Source organism: Dipodomys ordii, unplaced genomic scaffold (assembly GCF_000151885.1).
Source record: "Dipodomys ordii isolate 6190 unplaced genomic scaffold, Dord_2.0 Scaffold6, whole genome shotgun sequence".
NCBI lineage: Eukaryota > Metazoa > Chordata > Mammalia > Rodentia > Heteromyidae > Dipodomys > Dipodomys ordii.
In genome coordinates, this window is record NW_012267222.1 from 5,854,983 (window position 1) to 5,865,170 (window position 10,188).

Sequence of the window (10,188 nt, forward strand, 5' to 3'; positions counted from 1 at the left end):
CTGGGTTCAATTCCTCAGCACCACATAAGCAAAAAGAAAAAAGCCAGAAGTGGCACTGTGGCTCAAGTGGTAGAGCGCTAGCCTTGAGCTGAAGAAGGACAGCGCCCAGGCCCAGAGTTCAGGCCCCACGACCGGACCCCCCCCCAAAAAAAAAGGAATAAAAAATAATGATGCTTCCCAATTGTGGTCTTGGCTATCCCTATCATCTAAAATAGGGCAGCACCTTCCTTCCAAATCCTAAGAAAAATTCTCAGCATTAGTCAAAGATGAGCCAAGAGGGATGGGAAGGTAGCTCAGTGGTAGAGTGCTTGCCATGCATGCATGAGGCCCTGGATTCCATTCCTTAGCACCCATAAATAGAAAAAGCTGGAAGTGGTGCTGTGGCTCAAGTGGTAGAGCGCTAGCCTTGAGCTGAAGAGCTGAGGGACAGCACCCAGGCCCAGAGTTCAGACCCCATGACTGACAAATAAAAAGAAAAAAAAAAGAAAAAAGATTCACAGAAAGAACAACTGTGGAGCTGCAACTCTGAGAGGCCCCTGCACGCTCTGGGAGATACCCCAGATGTCTGCACGGATGCCACCCTGCCTCTACATGAACCTAATATTGACTACCACATGATCTTCAGCTTTTGAGACACTGATCTCACCTTAGAAGTCAGTACCTAGAGAACAAGACAAGAATGTGACATGCAGCCTGGCGCCAGTGGCTCATGCCTGTAATCCTAGCCACTCAGGAGGCTGAGATCTGAGGATCGTGGTTCAAAGCCAGCAGGGGCAGGAAAGTCTGTGAGACTCTTACCTCCAATAAACCATTAGAAAACCAGAAGTGGCATTGTAGCTCAAGTGGTAGAGTGCTAGCCTTGAGCTGAAGAGCTGATGGACAGCACCAGGCCCAGAGTTCAAGCCCCACAACCGACCAAAAAAAAAAAAAGAATGTGACACGCCGCCATCAGAGGCTGGGTGGCTTGGGCTATCTTCTGGGTTTCCCATCTTGGAAATGCAACTGATTCTGGTAAGAGCTTGGAAAGCTAGCTTCCCCTTTGATGGGCTCAAGTGGCTCTGAATACAATCAGTTATCTGCACTTATTTTTTTTATTTATAAATGGGAACTAATGCTGTTTGTATACCCACAATTACATAAAGTAGAATATCTATACACATAGGGGTTTTGCACCTGCCAAGAAAATACCATATAACCTAGGCCAGGACAGATCACATGAATGAGTCCTTTAGGTACACAAGGCACTTGTGAATTCTGGGTCATAGCAATTGTCTCTTGTTTTGTACATTTAAAAATACACCATAAGAGCCAGGTGCCAGTAATTCACACCTGTAATACTAGCTATTCAGGAGACTGAGATCTGAGAAGTGCAGTTCAAAGCTAGCCTGAGCAGGAAAGTCTGTGAGATTCTTACGTTCCTCCACCATCAGGTAAACCCTACAGGAACCCACAAAGCAATTAATTGCTTTGTTATTCCTGCAGGTATCAAAGCATCAAAATACCAAGGAATCCCAGGAACTACAACCCAAGTCTCCACCAAAAAATCTGGAAATGGAGCTGTGATTCAAGTGGTAGACCTGAGTACAAAAGCTCACAGACAGCGCCCAGGCTTGAGTTCAAGCCCCAGAACTGGCACGCATGTGTGTGTGTGTGTGTGTGTGTGTGTGTGTGTGTGTGTATATATATATATATATCATGAGGACTGGGGGTACAGCTCAGCAATGGAACTTTTGTCTAGCATAGGTAAGACCCTGGCTTCCACCCTTAGCACTACAACAACAACAATAAAATACATCAAATGCTTACACATAAAAGGATATACACATTTTCACCAAGTTTCTATCAGACAAAAATACATCATCTAATTGTGTGACTAGTAGAGTTTATATAAAATATTAACCGGGAGTCTATGCAAATCTTAGCCTGAAGAAAGGGCAGCCCCACATTTACCTTAAGAACCCACACATTAGAGGGGAGCAGCTCAGTGGAACAGCCTGTGCTGACTCTGCATAGGCCCTGGGTTCAGTGCCCAGGACCATCGAGGGGGGAAAAAAAGACCCCCTACATTCGAGGAAATGTATGGTAAGGGAAATGGAGAAAGGAAACTTGGGGAGTTCAGCTGCTGGTCAGCCCTGCCTCTACCCAACACTGTCCCATGACTACACAGCAGGCTCCTTCCCCTCAGGTCCTTACCTGCTTCTGGAAATTAACTTCAGGCAAACAAGTGCTGAACTGTGAGGGCAAGGCTGCGGCCAGGAAGAAATAGGAAGGTGGCGCCCTGTGGAAACAGAACATGGGTTATGGGAGGAGTGGGAAGGCCCCGGAGGCCGCAGCCCCAGTGAGGCCCATGTACACGCCCCGTGCTGAAGGAACCAGACTCCTGGCGGGAAGCTCATGGCCTGGGACTCTGCCAGAGTCCAGAAATACCTGTGTATCAGGCAAGCCCAGGGGACCTGCTCCAACACCTCCGGGACCAAGTGCTGACTGCAGCACACGGACCTGTCATTTCCAGCTGAAGCAGGTCGGCCTGTTTGACACCACACACCTCTCCCCTGGGTTAGTCACCAATCCAGAGACATCATGGACCAGAATGACTCAGTGCAACAGCTGAGGGATGAGTCTCACACCTGCAAGAGATGACGCCCCACCCACCAATCACACATGTGCGCCAACGGAGCATCTGTCCACCTGGGCCAACCTCAACCGGCACAGACACATGTTATACATACCCAAAAGTACAGTGACACTTACTCACACATCAGCCAGCCTAGCTGCAGTAGCCGAAGTGCTACTCAATACCCTTCCTCCAGGAATGGAAGAATACTGCTTTCTTTGCTAATGCCTCCCCACTAGCCCCTTCACCTGGCAGGCTACTACCGAGAAGCACAGCCAGCTGAGGGGTGGGGGAAGGAGCCCTGCTGGCTGCCCCGCAGTGCACAGACCTCCTGAGACCACCCTGAACCTACTTCTCAGAGCACCTGACTTCAGGGCAGCCTCTTAGCACGCGGGCCTACCCTAAGAGGCTTGAGGACACCACCAAGAAATAGGTTTTGTGGACAGCATAAGAGCTGGGACAGCTTGAAAAACCCTCCTCCACTTCCTCAATGACCTTCTGTTTTTTTGATGCTGATCCTAGTGCTTGAACTCAGAGCCTAGATGCTGTCTCTGAGATTTTGTGCTCAAGGAGAGCACTCTACCACTTGAGCCACAGTTCCATTTCCAGCCTTTTGGTGGTTAATTGGAGCTAAAGAGTATCACAGACTTTCCTGTCCAGGTTGACTGTGACTGTGATTCTCAGATTTGAGCCTCCTGTGTGGTTAGGATTACAAGTGGGAGCCACTGGCAGCAGTGACTTTTGCACAGAAAGCTGTGTGTGTCTAAGGGCTGAGAAAGATATGTTTTCCAGAGGAAGTGGGACTTCAAAGGCCTCTTCTAAAATCCAGCATCTCTCTAAGCCTCAGACCCTCTGCTGTGTGTGTCCTTCCATCCAGAGGATGGCTCTGGGAATGAAGAGCCACCATCCACCCTGCCTCCCGCCTCTACCATCAGGCAAGCCCTACAGGAACCAACTATTTATAGCAACTAATTGCTCTGTTAGTCCTGCAGGTATCAAAGCATCAAAATACCAAGGAACCCCAGGAACTTCAACCCAAGTCTCCACATTCCTTCAAAAAGAGATGAAAAGAGAGTCTTTACATACTTCTGAAGGACTTTAATTTCTTCAGTTACGGCGACTGCTAATTGTCACTTTCGGCTATAGGGTCAGGCTCTTCCAAGGAGCAGAGGAGAGCTGTGCATGCAGGACATTAAGGGAAGGGGTCAGAAGAACAGACTGACCAGAGCGGACCAGTCAACTGTCCCAGCTGTCATTTTAGAATTAGGTCAGAAATAAAACTGAGGCTCAAGGTACCTGGGCCTGGCACAGGTCAGACCGTGAGTGTGCACCGGGAGCTGGCTCTGCCTCCGGTCGGCTACCACTGACTGGCTGTGCAGCCTGAGGCCAGTCAGAGACCCATCACCCTTCTCTGCTCTTCACTTCACCATTCGTAAAAGAAACGCCTGTCCCTGGCCAGTCTCCCTGGAGGACATGAAATGAGAGACAGGTAACTTTATGGGCTGAAGGCTGGGACGTGGCACTTGACCCCATATTTGGCTTTCTTCTTTGCTGGTACCACATACAAGGCATTTGTGGATTTCCTGACTGTGAGCTACCTAGCTTGCTTGCTTCCTTTCCCTCCTTTTCTTCTACTTCTTTTATATTTTTTAAAGTACTGGGGATCAAAGCCAGAGGCCTCAGACATGCTAGGCAAGCTATATCCCCACCGCCCCACCCCTACTCTGAAATTCTTTTTGTTGTTGTTGTTGGTTGTGGGGCCTGAACTCTGGGCCTGGGCGCTGTCCCTCAGCAATTCAGCTCAAGGTAAGCGCTCTACTACTTAAACCACAATGCCACTTCCAGCTTTTTCTGCTTATGTACTGCTGAGGAATGGAACCCAGGGCCTCATGCATGCAAGGCAAGTACTCTACCACTGAGCCACCTTCCCAGCCCCATTCTTAATGACTTTTGCGCAAAAAGCCCTACACTGGATCCTACAAATTACACAGCTGATCTAGAATGCAAAACAGAGGTCAAAGTGACTGCCAAGGGCCCTACAGCTGAGGTACACACTACTATCTGGACTCAAGATTTGTCAAACCATTCTAGGTACACACTGCACCAGGACTGGGGAATAGAGATACAGAAGGAGGCTATGATGCAGAGCCTGCCTCCAGAGATGACCAAATGATTGGGGAAACCACATTACACCCAGAGAAGGCAGCACAAATACGGTATGTCAGGTTAAAACACGAGCATTCTGAGTGTCAACCATAAAATCACATGCTGTTTCATGTGCTATCCCTGAGCTCAGAGACAGGAGGGAGAGCAAGAGGGTGACAAAGCTTTTCAAGAATACAGGGTCAGGACTAAGTTACCAATGACAGGGGGTGGGGGTAAAGTCACTGAGCTGGCCCTTAACGGATGAATAGGAGTTGGCTTGAAGAGAGGAAGAGGAAGGGGCAGGGCACAGACATTCACCCAACAAGAGAGAAGATACTAGATACACTTGTGATAAGGGCATACAATACCAGTCAACCCCACGACAACGACAACGCATCTCTAACACTTTAACACACTGGATGGATGTGTAAGGAGCCTAGCGTATGCGCTGCTGAGAGCCAGGACGACAGCTATGGCTGTGAGAGAGGCTGCCTGGTCCAGTGATGGTGGAAAATAAGCCAGGCAGCTAGGACTGAGAAGTCCACATAGGCTTAGAAGCAGAAGGATGATGAGAGTAAGCAGGTGCTACAGTGAGAATCGCAAAGCATTCTGAAGCCAGAATCAAATTAGGGACCAATACCGGGATCTCCTGAGTAGTTCTGGGATGGAACAGGGCTTTTGGCAAAAGGGGGGTGAGCGATTGAACAGCAGTAGGCACCTCTTATACAATACCTCATGCACAACAGTGAGCACATAGGAAGGACCTAGGCTCTAGCAGGAACACAAAAGGGCAAGGGTTGGTCTGGGGCCAGGATATCAACTGTGGAAGGTCCGGGCTGCCATGAGACCTCAGGCCCTGGTCAGGGGGTGAGTGAGCAGAGTGAAGTGAGATTTGCTTGGCTCAGTATGACACCTGAGTGCAACTGAAGGACAAAGTGAGGAGAAGGACTCCAGCTGAGAGCCGATTCCAGGGAGGTGAGAGGATTGATTTCTAAGAAGGGAACATGAAGGACGAGAGGCCAGCCATGCTTGCCAGTGCACCCCCCCCCAATTCCATCATCACAACACTTATTAATCATTAACCCAGTGAGTACTAAGGAGCCCCCTCCCCACACCCAGCCCCAACAGTCAGGGATGCTTAGGCAGCATAACCCTTGGCTCCAACAGACAGGTCTGGCATCCCAGCTTCTTCTTCTTCTTCCACTGTGAGTGCCTTCCAGGAACTCAGAGAACCGCCTACCACCTCAAAGGGCAGGACTGAGGTACAGTCTTATTGGCCTTTGTACCTGCCTGGCTCCTGAACTGCCTGGTGGTCTCCTATGACTGGCTTGGACCTTGTGCATAATCTCCCTTACTCCTATTTGCCTCCAATACATGGGATCGGCTGACAGTAATGGAGGGGCTCTGCAAGATAGATACTGTGGGTGGTCTCCACAAAGACATCAAGGAAGAAAGAGGGCTGAAGATGCTGCGGGAATCGCATCACAAAGGCCGAGACTGGTAGGAGTACAGAAAAGGCCCACACAGAGCAGAGTGGGTTAGGAAAGGCATGGCTGACTTGGCTAGGCCTCAATAGGGTGATCACTGATCACTCACTCTCTTTGTCTCTGTGTGTGTTTCATATTGCTGCGGCAGTGGCTATGGTGACTAGATTTCAAGGCAGGATCACCTGGAGAACTGTACCAGACAATTTCCTCAGCCTTTGAGGATCCAGGGAAGGCCTCAATGAGCGCTGCTCAGGCCCTCCTGCTGGCCAGTGGCTTCGGGGAAGGAGGAAACCTGCTCTGTGAAGGACGCCTGGGGTCTGGGCAGCATGGGCAGCCCTCTCTCCAACTACAGGACAGGAACTAAAAGGGAGACAGATCAGCTGCCTCTAGCATATAACCTGGAGGTGTATATAAACCAGGATCTCGGGTTGTAGGCACAGTCTGCTACCCAAAGAAGCCCAAGGAAGATGGGGAGGGAGCAGAGCTGGGCAGAGATTCTAGAATGTGGTGGGAAAATATGGAACAGGGCCATGGAGGCCTCTGTGACCTCTATGTGACCTTCACGAACAAGGCAGCCACTGTGGAGCTAGTTTTACTTGGGCTAGCAGGGCCACCCTGACTGCAGAAACCGAAAAGTGGTCACGGGGAGAGAGCAGAGGTAATGGTGGGAATCCAGGTGAAGCTGCTGGTCAGGGTATGTGGCAGTCAGCTGGGACACATGTACACACAGGCTTGATGCCTTGCCCAAAGGAGGGGTGGGGGAGGAGGAGGGGAGATCAAGGGCACGTGGTGGCGGCTCCCAGGTTGTCTGGTTAAACAACAGATCTTGGGGCTGGGAAGGTGGCTCAGTGGTAGAGTGCTTGCCTTGCATGCATGAGACCCTGGGTTCGATTCCTCAGCACCACATAAACAAAAAAAGCTGGAAGTGGTGCTACGGCTCAAGTGGTAAAGCACTAGCCTTGAGCTGAAGAGCTGAGGGACAGCACCCAGGCCCAGAGTTCAGGCACCATGACTGGCAAAAAAACAAAAACAAAAACAAAAAATAGGGGCTGGGAAGGTGGCTCAGTGGTAGAGCGCTTGCCTTGCATTCATGAGGCCCTGGGTTCGATTCCTCAGCACATCAAAAGTAAAAAGAAAAAAGCCAGAAGTGGTGCTGTGGCTCAAGTGGAAGAGCACTAGCCTTGAGCTGAAGAGCTAAGGGACAGCGCCCAGGCCCAGAGTTCAGGCCCCATGACAGGACCCCCCCCAAAAAAAAAAAAAACAAGAAACAAAAAAAACAACAGAAGGTCTGTGTTCTGATCTCAACTAAGAAGAGGAAGATGCAAATAGAGCAATTTAGAGGAATAATTAGGGTTTTTGTTTGTTTGTTTTGTTTTTCTCCTGCTTAGGATCTAGGAATACAGGGCCCTGAGCACACTAGGCAAGTATTCTACCATTGAGGTCTACCTCCAGCTCCAGCTTCTCCCAGCTATAAGCATGGTACTGCCTCAAGGGCAGTGGTAAAAAGTAGATGAAGTAACATAAAAGCAACACTCAGTGGTTGGTAACAAATACTAGTTACTAATGGTAAGAGGAGAAGACCACAGGAAGCACACAATAAGAGTTCAAAGCCTTCATTTACTCCCTTCTTTCTCCAAGTTTACCCATTTAGCTCCCAACTGGCTCAAGGAATGAAAGGGGTGAAGAACTGAGGAAGGAAGGACCTCAGTTCTGCGTTCAAGTCACCTGAGTCATTGCGGATACTTTGTAGCGGGGCATATCGTCCTCGACGTTATGGCTGTTACCCCTTGTTGTCTTACGGTCAGCAGCATCCCAGGCCTCTACCTACCAGATGCCAGCAGCATATCCTCTTTAGTTGTCACAATCCAAATAATCTAGCTGGGCACTGGTTGCTCACGTCTATAATGCTAGCTACTCAGGAGGCTGATACCTGGAGGGTCAAAGTCTGAAGGCAGTCTAGAAAGAAAAGTATTCCAATTAGCAATTTAGCCTAGCAAAAAAGTTAGGCTGGAGGCATGGCTGATATGGTAGAGCACCAACATGGAGTAAGCAAACCAGTTGAGTGTGAGGCCCTTGAGTTTAAGCCTGGTATAGGCAAATAAACAAACTGTTCAGTCTGCATAATGGGGGCACAAGGTGCAGAGGTTTTGTGACTTCCATGGGATCACCTAGTTATTGCAAACTGGAACAGAATTTGAACTCGGTCACTGAGGCCTCATAACAACTCTGCGTATTGCTTTCCAGGACATTAAGCAATAATCTTGTGGTCAGAGCCAGGGCAAAGGAGGAAGGGCTGAAGCCTGACACGTAGCTCCTGTCAGAAGTCCACATCAGGTGACACCTCAAGTCTTCCAGTGACATACAAAATGAGGTGCCAGAGAGAATTCCCACCTGCTCTGTTCTGAGTAATTAAATTGCAACAATGTCCTGGATTCTCAGCCTCGGGAGCAGCCATCTTAACTAACACTGCAGCTTTCTCAATCCAGAGTGGTCCTTGGCATTCTGGATGGCAGTGAGTGTGTGCCACACAGACCTCCTGACGACAGCACCAGCGAATCAGACAGTTGGCAGGGCACAGCCCCATTCTTAGAGCATGAGCCCAGGATTGGAATTTGTCCTGAGGATGAAATCCTAGTTTCAAACCTGATCCCAGCTCCTTCCTGCTAGGTGAAGCCAGGTGATGTTGCAGAACAATGATAATTATTATTGTGGCTGTGGCATTTTCTAAATGCCACGCATAGAGGCAGTAAGCTCAGCACACTGTCTTGTTTAATTTTAGCCCTCACAAGCCTGACTGGTAGGAATGATTCCCATTTTATTGATGAGACAACTGAGGCTCAGAGGAGCCCAAGGCCATAGGATGCTTTGCCTGCCTCCTATCAGATGGCTCAGAAACTGAAACAACATCCAGTTGAACTAAAATCAGTATGAAAATCTGCCTTCAGGACAGGAAGTCAGAGTCCAATTACTTCTAATCAGATATCGGAATATTAGGCACACAGTCAAGTAAGTAGATACAGTGAAGTCCTGGATACGGCACAGGGTGGTAGAGGGAAGCCAAAGACAGTACTGGGTGGTGAGGGAAAATATCATAGTGACAAACTTGGGATGAGTCTATGTATCAATGCTTTATGTGCTGGGTGTGATTATATGGTTATACTGGGAAGTGTACTGGTTCTTAGGAGACACAGGCTCAAGTATTTAGGAGTCTCCATACTTGCAACTGAAATGATTCAGGAAAAATGTGCACATATGTGCCTGTGTGTGATCACATATGTGTGTGTATGCGTGTGTGTGTGACAGAGACAGCAGTATATCTGGCAAAGAATTAGCCGGTGAACCTAATGAAGGACATGATATGAGTGTCCACTCTATAACTACAGCTTTTCCATTGATTTTTTTTTTTTTTGGTCGGTCGTGGGACTTGAACTCTGGGCCTGGGCGCTGTCCCTCAGCTCTTCAGCTCAAGGCAAGCACTCTACCACTTGAGCTACGGCGCCACTTCTGGTTTTCTGGTGTTTTACTGGAGATGGGAGTCTCACGGTCTCTCCTGCCCTGGCTGGCTTTGAACTGCGATCCTCAGATCTCAGCCTCCTGAGTAGCTAGGATTACAGGCATGAGCCACCAGCGCCCCGCTCCACTGATTTTTTTTGGGGGGTCCGGTCGTGGGGCCTTAACTCTGGGCCTGGGCACTGTCCCTCAGCTCTTCAGCTCAAGGCTAGCGCTCTACCACTTGAGCCACAGCGCCACTTCCGGCTTTTTTCTTTTTGCTTATGTGGTGCTGAGGAATCGAACCCAGGGCCTCATGCATGCAAGGCAAGCGCTCTACCACTGAGCCACATTCCCAGCCCCCTTCCCAGCCCCTCCATTGATTTTTAAAACAAAATTAACATCTAGGAAGAGCCAGGCACCAGTGGTTTACACCTGGATTCCTAGCTACTC

At 49.2% G+C, this 10,188-nt stretch overlaps 1 protein-coding gene across 1 annotated transcript in view; it reads right to left on the reverse strand.

Annotated features, from left to right (window-relative positions):
* Positions 1-2,281, reverse strand: part of Ctnnbip1 (catenin, beta interacting protein 1) — a 26,187-nt gene extending 23,906 nt beyond the window's left edge. The window contains exon 1 of the mRNA XM_013033117.1: positions 2,194-2,281. The gene's annotated coding sequence lies outside the window, so the exon portion shown is untranslated. The remainder of the gene's footprint in view (positions 1-2,193) is intronic.
* Between the last annotated feature and the right edge of the window lie 7,907 nt (positions 2,282-10,188).